General features: G+C 43.0%; 1 protein-coding gene across 4 annotated transcripts in view; it reads right to left on the minus strand.

Moving 5' to 3' along the window:
- SNCAIP (synuclein alpha interacting protein) overlaps positions 1–20,553 on the minus strand; it is a 140,000-nt gene extending 119,447 nt beyond the window's left edge. For 2 of the 4 annotated variants that reach the window (XM_081053317.1, XM_081053314.1), the window contains exon 1: positions 19,778–20,098. The gene's annotated coding sequence lies outside the window, so the exon portion shown is untranslated. Of the gene's footprint in view, positions 1–19,143; positions 19,231–19,777; positions 20,099–20,386 lie in introns of those variants that run through there. The other 2 variants (XM_081053315.1, XM_081053316.1) reach the window with 2 other exon arrangements.
- Positions 20,554–21,656: the final 1,103 nt, after the last annotated feature.

A 21,656-nucleotide genomic window follows, 5' to 3' on the forward strand; every position in this document is an offset into this window, starting at 1 on the left:
TGGGCAATGGCGGCCTGCTTTCCCTCCTTTCCACACTTCGCTTTCACCAGGCTCCCTCAGCCAGCAGGCAAGGTGGGGAGAAAAAAGTTTAAATAGGACATCACAATGGTTTCTCCTCCAGTTCCATCTTGTTTGCCTTTCAGGGGTAACACTTGGATGTTTTAGAGTCACTCCCAAATCCCCCACAGTCTATCTATAACCCTAGGTCTTATCACATAATTCAGGGAACACTAGTGATGTCTTTTTTGGCAATGTGCTTCATTTGAAGGAAATCTGTGTCCTGCTCAAGATCCAAGATGATGAGACAAGTGTGGGGACAGAGTCCCAGAGAGCAGTTTCCAGGCTCTCGGCCTCGCGTGGGGGGAGGGGTACTGGCTCTGGTGGTGAATGGCCATCAGCTGTGATTGGTTGGCCATCAGCTGTAACCGGTTAGCCAATTGGCTACTGATGTAACTGCGGGGCTGCGTTGATTGGTTGGTTGGTTGGCAGAGAAGTGAATGGCGGCCTGCAGATTGGATGGCTACTACTGCGTGTGTCTCACCCCACTGCCAGTGAGAATATAATGGTATGACTCCCCTATCTATGGCTCCGGGGGTGTTCCTTTTTGGCCTTGCCATTATCCTGCGTTCTTATGTGGGGAGTGGGACCAGAGACCCCGCAGGCCGTCCTGCACGACACATGGTGAAGCGAGCAGGGTCTCCCACACGACACATGTATAGGTTCAGATGTCTTCCTTCTCCTGTATCTGAACACTATAGACTTGGCAGGTGTACTTCAAGGTTTATGGTCTGGGGTTGTCGCTAACGCCTTGTTTAATTACAGACGGATTTTCTTCTCTGCTTGTCATTATTTCTACTGTTGTTTGGAAAGTAGAGAGAAATGTACTTTTACTCCACCATTTGAAAATAGAAGTCTGTCTAAAAACTTGTGTAAAAAATATAGAAAGATGTTGATGATACAATACTAAGTGGAAAAAAATGAAGGCTGCAAGATAATCTATCCAGGATAATGATGGTATCAAATACATGAAGGGGATGACACACCAAAATGTCATTGTCTCAGAACTGGAGAGCAATTTTAAAGTTTTCTATTGATACTTCTTTGTATTTTCCAAGTTATGTTTTGTGTTTTCAGTGAACAAGCATTACATTATATTCAGCAAACAGTGTTTAGAAAAGCACATTCCTGTGGCAGTACAACCTGTTTAGGACTCTCTACTCAGCACAGGTTTATATCTGTACACTTATTTATTCAACAAATATTTACCGAATTTCTGCTATGGGCCAGTCACTATGCTAGGTTTTGGGAATACAACAGTGACAAAGGAAACTCATCCACATATCAGCTTGCATTCAGGTGGGGGAGACAGACAATAAATAAGCAAATAAACATACACTATGTTAAGCTGGGGTAAATCCTATGGTAGAAAAAATAACACAGAGGTACAGAGGATGATAGGGGATTGAGAGGAGACACCAAATGTTTGGAGTCTGTATCCATCAGAAACCAGTGGAGGCAAGGGAGCTAAAAAAGCAGAAAAGCCTCACTAGGTTAATACTACATGTGCTTATCATTCATTCTTGTTCAATATCTGTTAGGCAGTCATGAAACCAACAAATACATATATTTTTTTATTTGTGGGTAACTCTCCTTAAAGACACAATACTTTTACCTTGAAATATATAGGGACGGATTAGATCTTCTGAGCATTTGGAAAACAGGATTTTTAAAGAGTTTTTCCTGGCACAATATTTACTAAATAGCTAAAATAATGAGTAGTAAAAGGAACTGCTTCAGGAACACTCAAAACCAATGAAGTTGAGAATTCCCACCAAACAGGATTTAACTAGGTACCGTATGTATTTTAATACATTGTGTGCATTTAGTGATTGCTCACCACTAACATTTGTTTATCTCCCAAACTTTTTTCAGGAATTGTGTGAGAAAAACCAAATGTACTTAGGCTGCACTTTAACAAACACAAAGTTCCTTGTAGTGGATTTTAATACACAAAATTGTCATTTTTAATGTAAAAGAAGGCAAAATTTCTCCTTTTATGACATCTACAAAACATAAGGAAAGCAAAACAAAACCATGATTTGAAGTACAAATGCAGTAACTGGGCCCTTTCCCACCATTGCTAAGGAATGAGATTGTACACAGAGGTAAACCCCTATTTCATTGAGTGCATGCCACAAGAGCACATGCTTTTATCATTCAATCATTAAAACACCCCAACACTCCATTTTACAGGCTAAGTAATTTGTCCCAGGTCCTACAGCTAGTAAATGGCTGGGGAAGAATGCAAACCAGGCACTGTGATTCCAGAGTCCATTACTCTCAACTGACAATCCCTACGCTTATGATTACTCCACTGAAAGCTTCATTTTGGTTGAAAAAAATCTAAATTATACAAGTTACTTCCATACTTGAGCAATTAATTTGGGACCTAATTTAATAATTTCATATATACATTAATTGTAAGTAGCTATTTTTAAAAGTCATCACATATGACTCTCTCATGATGTATGTTTTTAACTTTGTTTCCTCTCAGGCTGTTGCCACACAAGCTGCTACTGCATATACATAGTTGCGCCTCCAGTCCTGATAAACATGTTATACCAAAGTTATTAAGACCTGCAAGTTAAAGTAAGTTTGACAGTAAGTTCTAAGGAACACATGCTGGGTTCTCAACCCTTCCTTCTTTCCTTCCTTCCTTCCTTCCTTCCTTCTTTCCTTCCTTCCTTCCTTCCTTCCTTCCTCCCTCCCTTCCATCCATCCAATATCTCTAGGAATCGCTATAATAAATTCTCTCCACTTGATTTCTACTGTCTCTACCTTAGTATAGATCTCAAATTCTCACTTGTTTTTCTAAAATACTGTCCTGATTGGACTCCATGTAGCAAATCTCTTGCCCAATCTTCATTTTTCTGCCACATTCCCTTTCCAAAGATTTTGTTTTTCCCATTTAAAGGAGATAGTATATGTACATAAATTAGAACCTTGCCTGGTCTATGTAATAAGTGCTTTGTAAACACCATTAGTTTTGCTACAGCTATGTTCCAGACATGAAGCTAAGCGATGGGAATATAGCAGACATGAACGACACATGGTACCTGGCACTGAGGAGCCTGAAGTCTAGTGAAGACAGAGAAAAATAAACAATCTATCACCACACAGTTGTAGAAACACCTTACCCTGACTTGGCGGAGGCAGAAGTCAGGAGACATGGGGTGACAGGGTAAGAAAGCTGGGAACAGAAAAATTCCCAGGAGACTAATACACTGGAAATTACAGGGAGCTTCAAGTCATGTCATAAGTCTGGAGATGGGTAAGGGATAGGTCATGGGACCCAGGAAACTGGAGTGGTGGACCAGGCCAAAATCCTAATGGTTTGTATGTCATGCGATGGATCTTGGATGTTTATCCATAGGCAATGAGAACTAAAAATTTACTAGCACATTCATTGATGCAATCAGTTTTAGAAAGATCAACTTGGCAACAGTGGAGGAATTGATCAGAAGTGGGTGGTGCTGGGTTAAGAACCTGCTGCAATAATCAAAGGGAAAAATGATGACAACGTGAATAAAGATACTAAAAATGGGACTGGAATAAAAAAAAACCCAATAAGAGTAATTGAATAAATGAGGCAACTGGTTGAGTGTTTGAATGTTGGGAGATATCGGGGAGGGAAGATTTAAGAAACGTAAGTGTTATGGATAATATCCTTGAAAATTCGGGCCATTCACTAAGCTAAGAAATTGGGACAAAGCCAAGATATTGAAGGAAAGGGAATAAATTTACTTTGGTGGTGTAGATTTTGTGAGAGCTGATGAAACATCAAAATGCAGATGACCTGAAAACAAAAAGAGCTGGAGATTAAAATTTTGGCTAGCCATAAAAATTTATAAGTCGCCAACCCAGGTGATAGTATAAGCGTTGATAATGGATGATACAAGAATCTATGTAGGATTAATTCATTGAAAAAAGATATATAAGCTCCCATTTTGTTTTGTTTTGTTTTGTTTCGGAATGGGACACAGATCAAGATGTGGCTGCAGTCATCTTCTTAACATTATCTCCTGCCACTCCACACCATATATTGTACTGTGAAGTCACATCAAATAACAATTTTCCAAGTCTGTCAGACTCCAATACCCTCCCGAAATTTACTTCTTGCTGAACACTCACTTAACCTTTAACTCCAAATCAAAGGTCGCTTTTCCTAGGGAGCCCTTGATAATCTGACCACCTTCCTCTCAATTCCAGGTGGAATTCATTGCTCTCTCCTCCTTCCTACGTTATTTAGCACTTGGTCCATGCCTCTACTATTGATATACAATTTTTTCTCCTCTGCTAGATAGAAAGTTCCTAGAAGGAAAAGATTGCATCTACACAGGAAAAGGTATCAAAGCATGTTTACAGAATGAGTGCATAAAGTAACATGTCCTCTATGTGCAAACACCTTCAATTACTCTACTTTAAAAGAACTCATGATGACTTGTTTGGAAAATAGCCACAGAAAGTTCTTAGGTATAATGAGATATTTTCAATATAATATAATAAGATTTTTTTTATTCCTGTATTACTAGAACTCATGTCGACACAACTGATGTGGTGAGAACGGTGTAATCATTTAGAATAATTATTACTAGTTCCTCTCAGCAAAAATGCCACTTTATCACTCAAGGCAAAAAATGGGAAGAGATGAAATCTAAACAGAAGTGGAGGGCTGGCATTAAGCAACAGCAGGCTTCACTAGGATCAATTGGGAGATCGTGGTGGCATTTTGGTGCAGTATCTCCTCCAGAAAGGACAATTCAAAGACAATGGATGGATGGATGGATGGATGGATGGATGGATAGATAGATACAGATGATAGACAGATCTATAGACAGATAATTGAAAAAGTTTATATTTAAGTGCCCAATACATGAAAAGTATAATCTTTTAATGAAAGAAAACAGGACTCCTACCTAGGTTGACTTTAAAGAAAATGCTGAGGAATAAAAAGAGATCTAAATGTCCAAATGACAATCTTTCTTTCTAGAAGCATCAGCTCTTTTGGCAATAAGACATTTGTTTTTACCTACTTAGCTCTTTGAACAAAAGGGACAATCTGTAAAGCTATATTTGGATTGACATCAAAAAGACTTTCAAATTACTATTTCTCCCTTGCCTCTAGTTAATTGTAAAAAAGAGACATTTCTGAATTTCACTTTCTAGTTTGTTAGAGAATATGTACACAATTTTCCCAAGACATTGAAAGATACATCCATATGGTCTGAAATTTCAACAACCATGACAAATTTATGTAAAACGAACAGAAGTTGTTGGATGTTTTCCTTTTCAAATTGACCACTACTTCTGCAGGAATTTGTTAGTTTTCATTCTTGCAAAACGGTTTAATGAGTGTACTATAAGTTACAGGCAAGCTGACTCTAAATGTCACACAGTGACCTATATTATGTGACTAAAGAATGAGAAGAACTCTAAGACAGAAGTCAGAAAAATGCATTATGTGCAGAAAATCTACTATATAAGCATCATACATAATGCTGGTCTCCTATTCAGTTTTAATTATAAATACACAAATCTACCTTCAAGAGCCTACAAGAAATTCAGTCCATCTGCCTTGAAACTACCAAGAGGATATAAATGTGAAAATACTTCACCCCTGCCCTTACCGTAATTAAGTGAAGATGCTGAATTGTCCTTGAGTCAACCCAATCATTATTTAGTGGTCATGAACAGGGTTTATAACATTAGGCATACCCAATTATACCAAGCAGGTTATGTTTTAATTTACTAAATACTTTGATGTTACAACTCTCCTTTACAAACACATTGTAACTATGTACCCTGTACAAAGAAACAAGGTTAAAAATCTTTAATTCATTTTTCAGTTTCGCCACTGAAGCACTGTGTGACTTTAACCCTTCCCCTATCTGTTTCACTTCTTCCATTTTTAACACGTGCAAAATAACTGTTTTCTTTTCACCTACTTAAAATTTAAAAACAATGCAACAACCATTAATATGGCAAACCCAAAACTTTGTATAGAAAAATTGATGATAACAGTATTTAACCTTCTTGAATACTTACTATAAGCCGACCGCTGTATTAAATTTTACCTAAATCATGTCATTCTTACAAGGACCTCTGAGACAGAGAATCACTTGTGTCAGGTTCCCAACAGGAGACAGGTAGCACAGTCAAACGCCATTTGAGGGGAGTTTAATAAAGAGACCATTTGCAAAGGCGTGGGCAGGGTTTAGAGAATCTACAAGAGATGGTGTGGTGAACCAGTAAGACTAAAGGGGGGATTTATCAGCATGAAGGATCTGGAGGAGGGCACAATTACCAGGATTCAGAAAGCATCCTGAGGGAGATGGCTGCATGCCAGCTGCTGTGGCCTACAGTAGCAGGACGTGACTAGGTGAGGAGGGAACCCAGGGAATAAACAACTCAAACTGTCTTCCTGCATCTGTTTGTTAACCTCCTTCCACTGCATCCCATTGGCCAAACCCAACCAACAGCCAGAGAACAAAGGAGCCTGCTGATTCAGTTCAAACAGCTCAGCACACAGAGCAGGTAGAGAAAGGAGGAGAGTGGATCTGATATCCACTATTCCCATTTTTATCCCAAGCATCCAAAACTTACCTTGAATAAATGAGGTAATCAATAAAAATTTGTTAGTGAAAGGAAAAAAAACTATATCAAAATATCAAGAGGTTTGGTAAACTCATAGAGTAAGTGTCTCAGACAGGCCTTGCTCTGAGGTTCAAGTATACGCTCATAACCAGTATGGTATTGTGCCTCCGACCCACCATCTTTATCCCAAACTGCTTTTTAGCATGCTGCTGGGTGTCCTGGGAGATCGTGAGAATGATAGGAAATAATTAACACTCTGCCAAGAAGCTTGCAATCTGTGTGCCAGTTTTGTTATCTTACTTTTCCATCTTATTAATGTCAAAACTCCAAATCCCCTTCTAGCATCAAAAATTCTGTAAAAGCAGGTATTAGGCCTCTTACAATTCCATCACCTATTCCAACTAGCGGCTGAGCAGTGAAACCTTCCATCGCATGGCGTTTTGCCAATTTCTTTGGCAGTATCGCGCCTCAGAGGGATGTTCTGAGTATAAATAACACAAGCAACATGATGATATCTTTTGAGAAGACAAGCCAAGCCCTTAACCTCTATTTAATGCAATGGAGTAAGCCTTAGGTCTTATTAATAGATTTGCTTGCAAGACATGTTGAAGGATTCATTTATTCAGCCAACATATATTAATCATATAGCACATACCTGAAACTGTGCTAAGATCGAGAAAACAATTCTTACCAAAATCAACAACTGGCTTTCTATAGGAAGGAGTTGATAATTATCCAGAGGGAAGGTGAGTGTATGAATTACCAGGAGAGGTCATAGCCATGTATCCTGGGGAGCAGTCATGATCCTGCCCCTCAGCAACTCTCACCCCTATTTCTCTCACCAGGTTGTTCTGATCTTGAATGCAAGGTAAAATCCTGGAATAAGCACAAGCCATCCCTATCCTGATGTTATGCCTCTAATATCAAGTATTCTGCTATTTTTCCATCTCTTAGGAAGTGCTTCTGCTTTGAAATACCCGCCCCATGTACAAGGGCCAGCCTCAAATAGATCAAACAGTAATTTGTCCCTGTAGGTTTTTTTTCTCAGTTCTGCTTTTGAGCTTGGAGAAGACACTCTTTCCTGCCTGATCCTGACTGAAATAGCACATAGAAATCTTTCATCTTTTTCAGGGACAAGGCAAGCGAGCTGGCATAGCTACTCTCTTTCATGCTGTGCAAGCATTAGCTTTGCATTTTTAAAAACTATTGTACAATGTGTCATGCAGCGAGGTTTGCCAAAGGGAGGGAAAGGAAACAAGAATAGCTGAGTTGATTTCCTACATGGCAGTTGTAATGGCTTTGGAAAACCATCAACCTGGATCAAATTTCTATACTAATTTGACAGTTTCCCACTAATGGCAAGAATATAAAACCATCAATTAGCCTCATGATAGTTATATTTTAAAGAATAATCTATTTTCTTGATATTTCTAACAAATGGAAAAAAATCATTAAAAACTCAAATACTCGATAATGCTTATTTCATTCAGAGCTCTAGGTAAAAATCACTTTCAAATACCTTCTAAATGTTGACTTAGGTACACACACCTGTGTTTTCTGTTGCCAACAAAAACTCTAAGTAGGCAGGACTCTTGCTGCATAAAATGAATTTGCATGCATTATGAAAGAGAAACAGAGAAGCAATGATCAACTACATTGCTGTGAGAAGCCCGCATCTCTCCTCTTACCAAATCCATCTGTAACTTGCAAGAGCGCGCTATTTCCTAGCAACATGAGTCAACATTGTGCTACATACAGTGCCCAAGATTTGTAACCATGTTAATCTGTGAGTACTCAACTTAATTAAAGATTAGACTTTTAAATTGCATTTTTAGTGAACAACAGTACTGCTAAAGTATGATGATCAGCGGCTAAGTGTGCTTGTGTCTGCAGAATTCGGGGAATGAAAATGAATCATTTATTTCCATCTTGATACGACTGCTCTTCTCTGAGGCGTTATTCTCCAAGTTCACAGGCCTTGGAGTTCATTGGAATTCTACGGTTAAAACACAGCTTGGAGACCTCATTTATGAAAATTCCTTTAAACCTTTCACCACTTTGACAAATCCAGTCCAAGTTCACTGAGCCAATTCAAAAGTAGCTCTCAGTCTTTTTATAGGTTTTCAATTACACCAACACAGCACACCAGAGCTGTCATGTTGGAAGAAGTATATTACAGTTACAAAGAGATGCAAGTTCTTTTTTAAGAGACTCAAATGAAAGCAGCATTCCCAAAACTTGAGCCAAGAGATGCAAAGCTTTGTCTGTTTTGTACCATTCTTGACTTATTAAGGAAGAGGTCTACAAATTACTTATACATGGCTAGTGTTTAGTTATCCACTATATGATGTATGCTAAGATTTTTCTAACTTTTTAGACTTTGCAAAAATATTGGCAAGCTACCTTGCCCTCAAACTGTTCCAACGTGTTTTTTTTTTTCTTTTGAGGAATTGTTCAAAATATTTTCTAGACTTCATTCATTGTCTTCCTACATAGTGTGTGACAGCAGGATATACTTTTCCCTCTATGCACTCTGCAACACAAAAACCCCAAACAGGTCAATGAGCTTTCCAGGTCGAAACTGGTAATCAATGGTAAAGTGGAGGCTAGGCCTAATTCCATTTTCTATTTCAATGCACTCTTTAAGCGGGCCTGAGGTAACCATACTCTTTCTGAGACAAGAATTCCTTCTGAAAAGGTTTATATCACTTAACAGATCAAACACTAATATGTTCTTCTATTTTCAAATTTTGAATTTATTTGAACATGTGGTCAGTATAGAATTATGGGAGTACCAATCTTTGAGACTTGGTTGTATGAACTATTTTAAGAGACATTTATCATTAGGGTTAAAGTAGACAAGCAAGCACATGCATGTTAGTTGGTTAGAAGCACTTGCAAAATTTAAATACTGCATATTTACTCAGGATATAAATCTCCCATTCTCTCAGCAGGGGTACTGACGACTCTAAAACCACTGGAAACATAGAGAAAGTGCATTGTGATGATTCTAACAGCTCCCTGGTGCAGGCTATTTCCTCCTGTATATTTAATGTCCTAGATGTCAGTTGGCCTCTTTCGTCATCTCAGTGAAAGGCTTGTTCAGTGGATGAGTTTTGTTTTGGTGTTTGGTCTGCCTTGGTTTTTTGTCATCCTGTAAATTTAGACCATTATGATTTAATATATTAGATTGCAGATAAGTTCCTCCAGTATTCAGTATTAGAAGAGGTGAAACCTAAAGCTAAACAAGACCTGCAGAGGCTCAGCACAATTCTAGGTTAGACTACTCCTTTTGACTGTAGAGCCCCTTTCTAGGCCCTCACCCCACATCTATTCAGTCTGACTCAAATCAAATGCAGTTCAGTGGCACTGGACAGTGTCGGAGATTGAAAGGTGGGAGCCAGGGCTGGTGAGGTGAGCCCCCACACACCAATCCCTTCAGAAGCTAGGGTTCCCAATAACCCTCCCTCATTCATTAATGCATTTCCAATGGTCTGAATAAAGCCACTCTACAATGAAGGCAGAAAGATGACACATTCCCAACACTCAGGAGCCAGGTTTGAGGGCACAGACGGCTGTGTACAACACCTCCTGCAGGGGCAAAAGCAGAGGTGTGAGCTAAGTGCTGAGGGAGAGACGCCAGGATCACTGAGTCCACCTTTGGGACTCCCAGGGCCTCCTCAGAGCCCGTGCTTATAGTCCGTAATGGAGCCACTAGTCTAATATGGTTACTGAGGATCGCAAATGTGGCTAGTCTGAGCTAAGAATAAAATACACCCCAACTTTCAAATAGTTTGGAAAAAAAGAATACGAGGAATCTGGTTAATGATTTTTTTTACCTTGATTACATAGAGAAATGCTAATATTTTTAGATATATTGGGTTAAGTAAACTATATTATTAAAATCAATTCACCTGTTTTCTTTTACTTTTTTTAATGTGCCCCCTAGAAAAATCACCTCTGTGGTTGACATTCATAGATTCTATTAGTATTCCTACCAAGAAGTTCTGATCTAAGTAGTTATACGATGACACATGGGAGGAAACCTTGGAGGTTGCCTCAGGGACAGATGGGAGAGTGGGAGAAGTGACCAGGATGAGAGAAGAGACAGCATCCACGGGAGCCGATCAGGGGCTGCAAAGAGAGAACTGTGCCTGGCGATCTGTTTGCTTCCTAAAGAGTACTTATCTGCCGGATTCATTTGCAGCAGACAGACCACAACATGAAGGCCAAAAATAATGACAACCATCACACTGCGAATAAATAAACAGCAGCCTATAGTTGACAGTGAGCCATGATTTGGCTGGGACCAGACCAACTACTAGTTAGCCTGTCTTAACCCCACCTGCGGCCAGTCATGTGGTCACTCTGCCTTCTCATCAGCAAAGGAGGGGGCTGAGATGAACTGCTCTGCCTCTGTGTCCCCCTTACTCTGTGAGCCAAGTTTCTGGAAACCTGGAGGGCTCTAAACACCTTGAGGGAGGGAGAAAAAGGCTAGAGAGGGAGACCCGTTGTGACTACAGAACAAAGAACAGAAACTCACACAGAATGGACTCTTTATACGTCCTTTTTCATAAAACTCATCACACTTTATTTTGGGTATTTGTAAGCCCCCTTGTCGACTAGATAGAACCTAGATGGAAGCGCCATGAGTTCTGGAACCACAGCTGTACGCTCACTGCTGTGACCCCAGCTCCAAGTATGGGGCCAGCACACAGCAGCCCCCAAATATATGTCTGTGGAAGGTTTCAAAGGGAGACTTTGCACTCACTTCTATTGTTACCTGTTGAGTTCAAGTTTCCAGGTGTGTAAACTGCACTCAGAATGAGCCGGGAACTCACCTAGGGATGGTCAAGCAGTAAGGCTGGATCACTCTTATGATGTCATCTGCTCTGCATGTGGAAGAGTTGTGACGGGTGAAGGAGGACAGTGAGCGGAAACCTTTCAAGAGGCTCCTGCAGCAGCAGCAGCCCCTTACCCAACTTTCAACAGGGAAGTTGACAGCTGAGGAAAGTCTGGACCAATCAAGACCAGTATTTCACGGGCACAGGTATCGTGCCCAGTTTGGTAAGATAAACAAGCATGGAGGCAGCCCGCAGTGGCAGGAATGCAAATCCAGGCTCTGCGTTCAATTCCACTCTCACTCCTCGGCAGCTGAGAGACGAAGTTCCTTCTCTGAACCTCATTCTCCACAGCTTAAAACAGGGCTTGGAGAGGGTTAGTTAGCTATAATATACTTTTCAAGAAGGACTGGCAAATGGTAAACACTCAAGAATGGCTGTATTTCTTCTGTATTATTTTGTTTGTTTTTTTTTTAATTACAGTTTATTGGGGTGACAATGGTTAGTAAAGCTACATAGAAAAAGTCGAGAACCATGATTTCACTGATACGTGGGATATAAAACTGAAAACAACAAAGGAACAAGACAAAGAAACAAAAACTCATAGACACAGACAATAGTTTAGTGGTTACCAGAGGGTAAGCCCCCCTTACAGTTTTTAAACAAGGTGTTTAACCTAGGGTATGTGGAGCCCCAGGAAATCCACAGGTGGGCTTCCATAGATCCTCGAAAACTGTGAACTCATAGAAAGTAGATTGTGTGTTTGTGAGTGTATGTGTGTGTGTGTACTTTTTTTCTCTAAGGAAAGAATCCACAGCTTTCGTGAGAACCTCAAAGGCTCTCAGACTGAAAGCAGGTTAAGAAGCATTGAGCTTTTATGGCTTCCAAAGCTCATTTTATGTATCTACGGAATAACTTTTTGAGTGATCCTCAGAACTAAGCCTTTTCTCTGCCTGTCTAAGAGGTCTACATGTTATACACCACAGCATAACCTCCTTAAGAGGTCTGTATTGTCTAGCAACAGCCAAATCATAGGAATACAACCAGAATTTCTAAGGGAGACATTCATCTTAATTTCAAAGATAGCCTTACCTCTTTAAATACATTTTTTGATAGTCTTTTGGATGTAATCTATGGCCAAAGGAGGAAGCTGGACTGTTTTATGCTTAGGAGGTGCTCACTTCATTTTAGGACACCAATAAAAAAAAACCCATCATGAATGAATTGGAAGACCCCAGTCGAAGATGGATTCTACTCCTCAACAACCCAGATGAGTGTCTGGTGGCTGGACAATCTCTGGGAAGAGGACACTTGGTGGAAGTGAGTCACTTCAACTCTTTAAATCATAGTCTCCTCATATGGAGACAAAGCATGAAAGTGGTGATATTACCTCCTTCCTGGGGCTGCTGAGAAAATGAAATAACAAATTAATTGTAAGGCATCTGGTAAGCACTCTACACAGAGTATGTGCCTCGTAAATATTAACTATTAAATATCCTCTTTATGGTAGGAAGGAAAATTATTCCTCATCTGATCTCTGAGCCATAGATTCTAGCCTTGAAATCGACTTGGGGCCATTGATATTTTTCAGCTTCTTTCTTAAGGTAACTCTTAGTGACCAAGGAGGAAGCGAGCACAGCAACAGTTGTGAAAACTGTTGAAAGAGTGTCTGAGTAGCAGCTTCGAAAAGAACCTATCACCATCGTGTCCAACGCTCTGAGATGCAAATGCGAGAATTAACTGTAAAGAAACAGAATAAATCTAAAAAAATCACCTTAAAATCCTAAAGATTAATAATTCAGTACACATTTTTTTTCATTCATTCATTTAAAACTTATTGAGCATATACGAGTATGACGTGGGAGGCACAGAGATATACAAAGAAAAAACAGTGCCGCTCTCAAGGCATTCAGAGCAGCAAGAGAGACAGACAAGTACACCGACCACTGGGCCAGGGTAAAGTCTGATGCAGGGGCTGAGTAGGAGGGGGTGTTCAGCAGAAGCTTCTTGAAAGAGCAACAGTTGGGTTGAGTCAGGAAGAGGACTCGATGTTCACGAAGGCAAGAAAGGAGAAATAATATCTCACAGTGACAATAGCACATGCAAAAAAAAAAAAACACACATGAAAATGAGGCATAGGGGGACCCTGGCATTATATAGGTCAGCATAGCCTGGGGATAACGTGGGCAGCTGGAAGAAGCCCTTCCTGAACAACTGCCCTCCTAATCCATCTGCCGAGTCCACAGAAGGAGACAGTGCACACATCCTGGGGGTCTTTGGAATTCATGGTCAAGAGCTTGGACTTATCCCCCAGGCCTATGAGGTTTTGAATGGACCATCTATCACCATACATAGTTATATTGTTTCTCTTGTGATGAGACCTTTTAAGGTCTACTTTCTTAGCAACTTTCAGACATATAATACAGTATTATGAACTAGAGTCAGTGTGCTGTACATCACACCCCACGGCTTCTTTATTCAGAACTAGAACGTGGTACCTTTGGACCATGGACTTAGGATGCGATTTTATCTATTTGTTCTTTAGAAAGAGCACCGGGCCTTCGTGAGGAGGCTGACCTGGTAGCAGAGAGACTGGAGGCACCATTTTAGAGGTGACTTGTAAAGAGTGGAACAGGGAGGGTCTAAACTAAAGGAGGAAAAGAATAAAGACAGAGATTCAGCAGAAGGCCCTGGTGATTGATGAGATGGAGGAGGGAAGGAAAGAGGTCAGATCAGGATCATTCCCAGGGTTATGGCCTGGTGGCTCAGTGAGAGGATGATATATCCTCCAGGGAGAACAGATGGAATGAATAGCGCATATCTGCTGTTTGTGCTGGCACAGCATCCACTCTCTCTTTTCAGTACTTTCTTTTTCAAAGTCATCCCTTGCCTGCGCTCAGGTCATTTGGTTTAGGAGGGTTTTGCTGACCACACTCCCATGCACCGCCTCCACTTCCCACCCACTCCTCGCATAGACCACCCTCCCATTCCCAAAGGCACCACGCCTGGGCCGAGCCAACTGGTGTATCCTAAACCTCTGGCCATAAGAACTGGTTCAGGCATGGGCATAGGATCAAAGAGGTCTCATTCAAGTTAACCCTGAGCTACTCTCTTTTCCTGCAGGGTTTAAGCCTGAAGCTGCTGGTGACCATTTGACTACCATGAAGAAGGGAGGACATCAGGAGGGGATCCTTCCAGAACTTCTCCAACACAGCACCTGGATAAGCCCCTTCTTACTTGAGCAAGTACAGACTGGGTTTTTGTGACTTGCTGCCAAGATTCCTGACAAACACAAAAGACAATTGTGTTTCCACAATTAAAAAAAAAAGAAAAGAAAGAAAGTGAGTGGTATATTGTAAGTGAGTGGTATATTGTGAGTGGTATATTGTAAAAACCTACATGAGTGTGATAATTAAACAGTCATGTAGGTTTTTACAATATACCTTAAAACATCTAAATGATACAAGACATTTAGGACTTGACAGCACATTGTACCGTGAATAATGAAAAGCCAGGCCAGACAGACTACCTTAGAAAATGTTACTGCACCAGATAATGGCACCCTTATAAAGTTAACATGCATTGAATATTGACAGGGTTCTTAGGACTTATACAGTAGAAATTATAAAAGAGGATGCTTGGGTTTGAGCGGGTCCATCCGAGGCCCCGCCATACAGAGCAGCTGTGTATGCTGTGCAGACTGTGTGATGTTAGAGACGCCAGGTGCTTCTGTCTAGCCCAACAGCTGCACCTGATGGTGAGGACAGCACCTGAACTTCAGACTGGCCACGTGTACAACAAGGGAGCAGCACTTCAACTGAGTCCTTAGGTGAAGGAACGGAACGTGTTTGGAATTCCTCTCCCCTCTAATAAAACATCTACTGACATTTATGGAGAAGCCTGGACGATACACTGTGCTGGGCCCTCTTTTCTTCTTCATTCTCCAACCCTGTGAAAACCCCACCACTAGCATGGGTTTAACCGTTATTAATGTACCTACATCTAGATATAAACATGCCTACGTTGCCCTGTCGGCTTCTCAGTGGCTGGGCTCAAATAAATCTTCAAGTGTCCAGCCCTGATGAGCATTTGTTGGTTTTGCCATCATGTGTGTCCATTCCCACTTCTGATAGCAGTGCTTTCGTGTCCTCAACGAAGTACCTACCTCGTCCCCACTGTGTGTCGTCTTAGTGGGGCTGTCAATCACTGCTTCAGACTCGGCTCTGCAGTGTGCATGCCGGTCAAACGAGGCCAAAGGTGATCTCTTTCCTGGTATACTAAATCCAAGGGCAGAGCACTGGAGAGCAGACCTCCAGCAGTGCCTCAGGAAAAGGAAGAAACATCAGTTCCTACTCCCCAGCCCGCCAGAATAGCTCTGTTTCCTTCCTGAGAGTGATTTCTTCCGACTTCCCTTAGGATAGCCTCCATGTTGAATTTTGTTTTCTGTTGCTTCACCACTAGAGAAACTTGACTATACACAATCCACTGCAATTAAAACACTAAGCAATAGCTAACATTCATAGCACACGCTGCAGCTTATGAAACACTTTCACATTCAATTTATCTCTTCTAATCAACCTTTCTGGGACTGAATTTTTCTCCTCCCCCTAAATAAATCACTTATTGATTTCTCTAGTTCTCACAACAGCACAACCATTCTTTCAGTCACTTAAGCTTTTTTAAATCTCAGAATGATTTTGACCCTCGGCTTTCCCTAATCCCCTATAATCAGCCACCTAATCCTAAATTTGGGATCTCCCGGATTGATCCCTTCCTTCCCATTCTCTCGGCCTCCACCTTTGTCAGAGCCTTCTCATTTCCCAACAATATTCTGCTGACGCTGCCACCGGCCTACTGTCTCCAAACCATCCTGATGCCACTGCCACAAGGATGTGGCTAAAATTGCGTCACTCCTATTCTATCCATGGTTTACAGAACAAAGATTACAGGACAATGATTTACAGGGCAATTCCCTAATTTCAATTAGGGCTGTCTGCAAGCAGGGTCTACCAATCTCTCCTAGCTCACAGTACACTATTCCTCAGCAGAATACATTTGCTAGGACAAGTGTTCTCAAACATGTAGTAGATTGAAAAAAAAAATGGCAACAATTCTTTGCAGCTCTCTCTAATCAGAGTACAGTCTTTCAACACCCCTTGAATCTGGGGTGACCTTGTGTTTTGATTTGGCAAATGAGAGAGCAGTTAACGTAATACAATCAGAGGCTTAAAAATCTCTTTGGAATTGGGGTTTGCTCTGTTGCTGCTCTTGGAACATCGCCCGACTGCCAGGTGAAGAAGCTGAGGCTAGTCGGCTGGAGAATGGGAGGCACATGACCCTGTCACCTGTCAGCCTGGCCAACAGCCTAGTAACTGCCAGGCGTAAGTGAGGCCATCCTGCAGCATCCTGCCCCCAGATGACCAGCAGAAGAACCACCCAGCTGAACCCAGGCCACATGGCTGACCGCAGAATCATGGCCTACAGTGGCTGTTTTATGCAACATTTGTGGTGATTTGTTATGCAGCAAAGGATAACTGATGAGACATCTAAGCCGATTTAGTCACTTTCTCCTAGGAATTCCTTTGTTACTATTTGTGTCTTGGGCACTCAATCATAAGATATCTTCTTTCATGTTTTGTACCATTATTTAATTTTTTATGTATCTTATTTTCCCCCTTGTAAATTCCTTGTGAGGAGACTGAGCATTTTATATTTTTAAATCCTACCTATGCACAAAGTGAATACATAATGACTATTTAAGAATCAATTAGTACTTTTCCAGGGCCTAACCATCAATCATATCATTAACATTCATCATTTTAACACATATTTTGATCATTAATTTTAAAAGCTTGAAAAAAGAGCTGATAAGATGCAAATCATAAAATGTAAAATCTAGTTATCTAATCTATATAAAGTGCAAAACCATGCATAACATACATATTAGTAACCGTTTTTATTGATTCATTTCCAGAAAATTACTTCTTGTATGTGATTTTGCATATCAAAGGGGTGCAAAGAAACAAGTATAAAAGGGTAAAAGTTTCACAGAAAGAACGGTTTGATTTTCACCAGAATATTATTTTTCTCTCAAGACATATATTTCTCCTATGTAGTTTGCAACCCTAATCTGACAAAATTCCCAAAACAAGGCTTCTATTCTAAGAGTGTCACTGATTCTCTCCTTACTACTCAGTTAGACTTTGTTTCTTACAATGGTGCACCTGCTCCTCATGAGCTTTCCTCTCTTGAGAAAATATACAGCAAATCTGGCAAGAAAAAAGGCTCCAGGCTTCCTCTGATAATATCAAAGATCATTTGTTTGTATTCGATGTTGGTGTGGGTTTCCCTCTTCTTAAGAGCAGTGAAGGACTGCTACCATTGCTTCCAAAACAACAGTGCACACTAAGTTTCTGGGCTTCTGTGTTGTATTTCCATTGTACACCTGCACCCGAACAACTGCCTGAAATTAAGCCGTGACATAGACAGAGAAATTCATTCGCTTTAGTCACTACCTTTTGGACCTCAACACATGGTAAATGTCCAAACAAATGCAGCATCATTTCAAATCTACTATCTTGTTACCTTTTCCTCATAGAATACTTGCTATGGAGACAAAGAAGTTTATATTCAAAATTATATCCCTTATTTTTTTTATATTTTATTTCTAACTGGGATGTCCAAAGAATCTGAAGAGAAGCACCATCTTTCTCTTTCCAAATCAAGACCTGGGGACTCCTACATGTTTGGTTATGGGTAATATTCAGTTAATATGGCCTTCTGGAGAGACTTCTGTAATTGGTACCAAAATGTCACACGTTTTTCAAATAGTTTTAAGGATAGCTTTAAGGTATCTCCAGTCACTCTAACCATGCTGCATGTAATTTAACATTGAGGTGCACCAGAAATACCCAATAGAAAGTCTCTCCCAAATGTGAACACGTTAGCATACTGCTTCCCTACACCTTGTTCTCTTTGCCTTTTAAAAGTTCAATATGTACAAATGAACTACAAATTTCAACCCATTCCCAACTGGGATGTCTGCTCCACAATGAAATAGGTTTTTGCTTTCCTGTAGATTCAGCAAGGAAAGTGGTGCTTGCAAATTACGTGTTTAGAGTGACACCTTGGATAACTGACAGATTCTGCACACATGTAATCCTCATAAACCTCCCTAGACAGCCCTTATTTCATTTTGCAAACTGCACCCTGGCCTGGGTTCCACAGCACGTGGTGTGTGGTGAGACTGTCTGCAGTGGTTCTCCCTTTCCCTAGGCTCTTTGATGGGCAGTTGTCAGAAACTGCCAAGAGGAGTGGGGCCCAGCCACCAGCAAGTGAAAAACGGACCCCAGCAGTACGCTTCCTTAATTAACTTTCCCAAGGAGAGCAATGTTCCCACAGGAAAAAAAACAACACCACGTTTTCCCCCCTCCTAGCGGTCCATTGAAAATGAGCAACAATGCTCTTGCCTTTTTGTTTCCTAAAGACTTTCTTCTCTGCGAGCAGTAGCGTGGTCCTCAAAGAATGCTAGTATTTCCTGTGGAAACTGTATGGCTGCCAGTAATGGCTCATAATTTTCCTTCTTTTCATAAAAAAAAATGAAATAAACAAAACGTGGCATTTGACAATAGCCAAAACACCGGCTCACCTCACTTAGCACCTGCAGACGAAAGTCATCACGAGAGAAGGCCAAGAGAGAAGCAGTGACGGCTGAAATTGACACGGCCCGGCCCGGGACAGCGCCCGCGGGAGGCAGTCTGAGCCGGGGCTGGAGCCTGCAGCCAGGGAGATGCGCTGCCGGTGAGCGAGGGGCTCCCCCGGGGCGACAGCAACTCCCCGTGTCCCTCTTTGGCGTGTATTACTATTGTTAGCACTGTTGCTGGTACTATTACTTCGCCCTTCCTTAGCTCAGCTCGCAGGAACCGCGGCACTGTCCATTCCCACCTTCGCCAGGGTGCGAGGTGGCAGCAAGAATGATGAGCACAGGAAACGGGCACGTGAAAAGAACAATCCTTTGGAAACCCAGGAGGGGGCTGTGCACCCCTTCCCCCGAATAAAGCCGCCGCCGCCGCCGTTACTATAGAGACCTCCCCCCCAAACCGTGTCTGCAGCGGCGCCGCCGCTACGGGAGCAGCCGGGACTCGCCGCACAAAGGGGGCCCGCGGGTGGGGGGACCAGGGGCAACACCCGCCGAGGTCGCCCGCTGCAAACTTGGAAAGGCTTGGCCGCCCGCGCCACCGCCCCCCGCCTCTCTGCGGCGCCCGCCCCGGACCTGGACTCACCCCGCGCTCCCGGCGCGACGGCGGCGACCGAGCGCCGACCGACCCACGGACGGACGGACGGACAGACGGACGGCCCGCGGCGGCTGGAGCAGGAACAGCCGCAGCAGGAGCCGGCGGGCGGCGGAGGCGCTGCCGCGGCCCCGCTACGTCACAATGCGGCCGGGCCTCCGGCGCCGCTCCCCTAGCCCCCCGAAGGGCGCGCGCGGGCGGGGCCCCAAGCGGCGCCGAGGGGCGCGGAGCGCACGGCGAGGGACTGGGGCGCGGCCGCCACTGCCCGGGCTGCTGGAGCCGCCTCGCCCCCGAACCCGCGCGCCCCCCTCGGCGGCACTGACAGCGCCCCTCCCGCCCGCCCCGCCGCGCCCCCCGCCCGGCCCAAGCCCCTCCCTCGCCGCTTCCCTACCCCGAACCTCCGGACCGCCCGCCGGCGCCGGTCGGCGAACCTGCTCTTTCTTCCGCTGTACCTTTCGCTCGTTTACCTCGGCTGCTTTGGAGGCTCCTCAGCTGCGTTTCCCCTCCCCTCCTACTTTTCCGCGCTTCCCTGGGTCTCCTCCGCGCCCCCCCCCGGCCCCCTCCGCGGCCTCTCCCCCTGGAAATGAAATCGCCCCTCACCGCGATCCGTGCGTCCACCGCTGCCATCTCATGCGTCCCCAACCATTCCAGGGTTCCCGCTGAAACCCGGGAAAGAGACCGGGAAAAGGGGGGAAACAGAACGTGGGCACGGTCCCGGGAAACCGCTGGGCTGCAGAAGCTTCTGGCAGAGTAGTTGGCGCTGGCGCGGAGTCTTCAGCCCCCATTCCTGCCCGCCCCCCCCGACGCGCCCACCCCCGAGGACTTCGCCAAGGAGTGATGGGCAAGTGGATTCTGCTGGGAAGGTTTTGTGCTCAAGTGTGGGTGGTGAACGCAGACGTCTTTGGTCTGTAATACTGGCTTTGTAATTTAACAACGTTTAAAACACCAACAGCCCTACAGCATATTTACTTTTAGCGACTCTTTCTTTATTGGGGCGGGGGTGGGGGTGGGGGGTGTGCTCCTGGATGAGGCTTCGGCAAGGCAGCAGAGATGACTGCCTCTTTCCTTCCTTATTTCCGAAATGAGTTCAGGGAGAGTGGAAGCATTTATGGTAACATTGGCTCACGACCATCTCGCGTTGGCCCTTTGGAAAGATTTAAACGGTTTTTTAAGAAATCTCTTTCCCAGGAGGGATGACTCGGGGAAGTTCACTCGGCAAAGCCACAGAGGGCCACACTCTTGCTCCAGGATGTGGCTGCTTGCCTGCTGCTGCCTCAAAAAAAAAAAAAAAAAAAGCGTGAGGAAGCGAGTTCTCTGGATTGTCTGTTTGGGGGGGGGGGGGGGCATCCTCCTCCTCTTGCCGGTTCCAGAAGACAAGAGTGGCGCCAGGACCCTGGGAAATTCAACACTTATCTGGGTTAGTGGAAATGGGGGTGTTATCACGTGTGAGCTTGTAATTGAAAATGTTACCAATAAAAAAAGAAAGGACCTGGTTATTTCAAAACGGGGGTTTTTAACTGGGGTTCCCTGGGTGAGTAGTATATTATTGCACACAGTGCCTCTGGAGTCCACGGGCTGATCGTTGGCATTTCAGGAAAGAGGCAGTTGTATTATTAGGAGGGCATGGGGGAGACCATCGTTGCCTTGAACCTATTTGGACAAGTACAATAGTCATGAAATGACAACTACCCGGAAGACCAGCAGAAGATATTCCCATGCTTTTAATTCCATTTCCTATTGAGAAACTGAATTTCTCTCTCTGCCCTTTGATGTAAACAGCCAAAAGCATGTTCTGCACTGTTGTAATTTGTTTATTGTAATTTATCATATGTAAAATTTTAAGTACATACATGGAAAGTGGCTTCACAAT

This window comes from Rhinolophus hipposideros, assembly GCF_964194185.1.
Source record: "Rhinolophus hipposideros genome assembly, chromosome: 7".
In the NCBI taxonomy this organism is placed as follows: Eukaryota; Metazoa; Chordata; class Mammalia; order Chiroptera; family Rhinolophidae; genus Rhinolophus; species Rhinolophus hipposideros.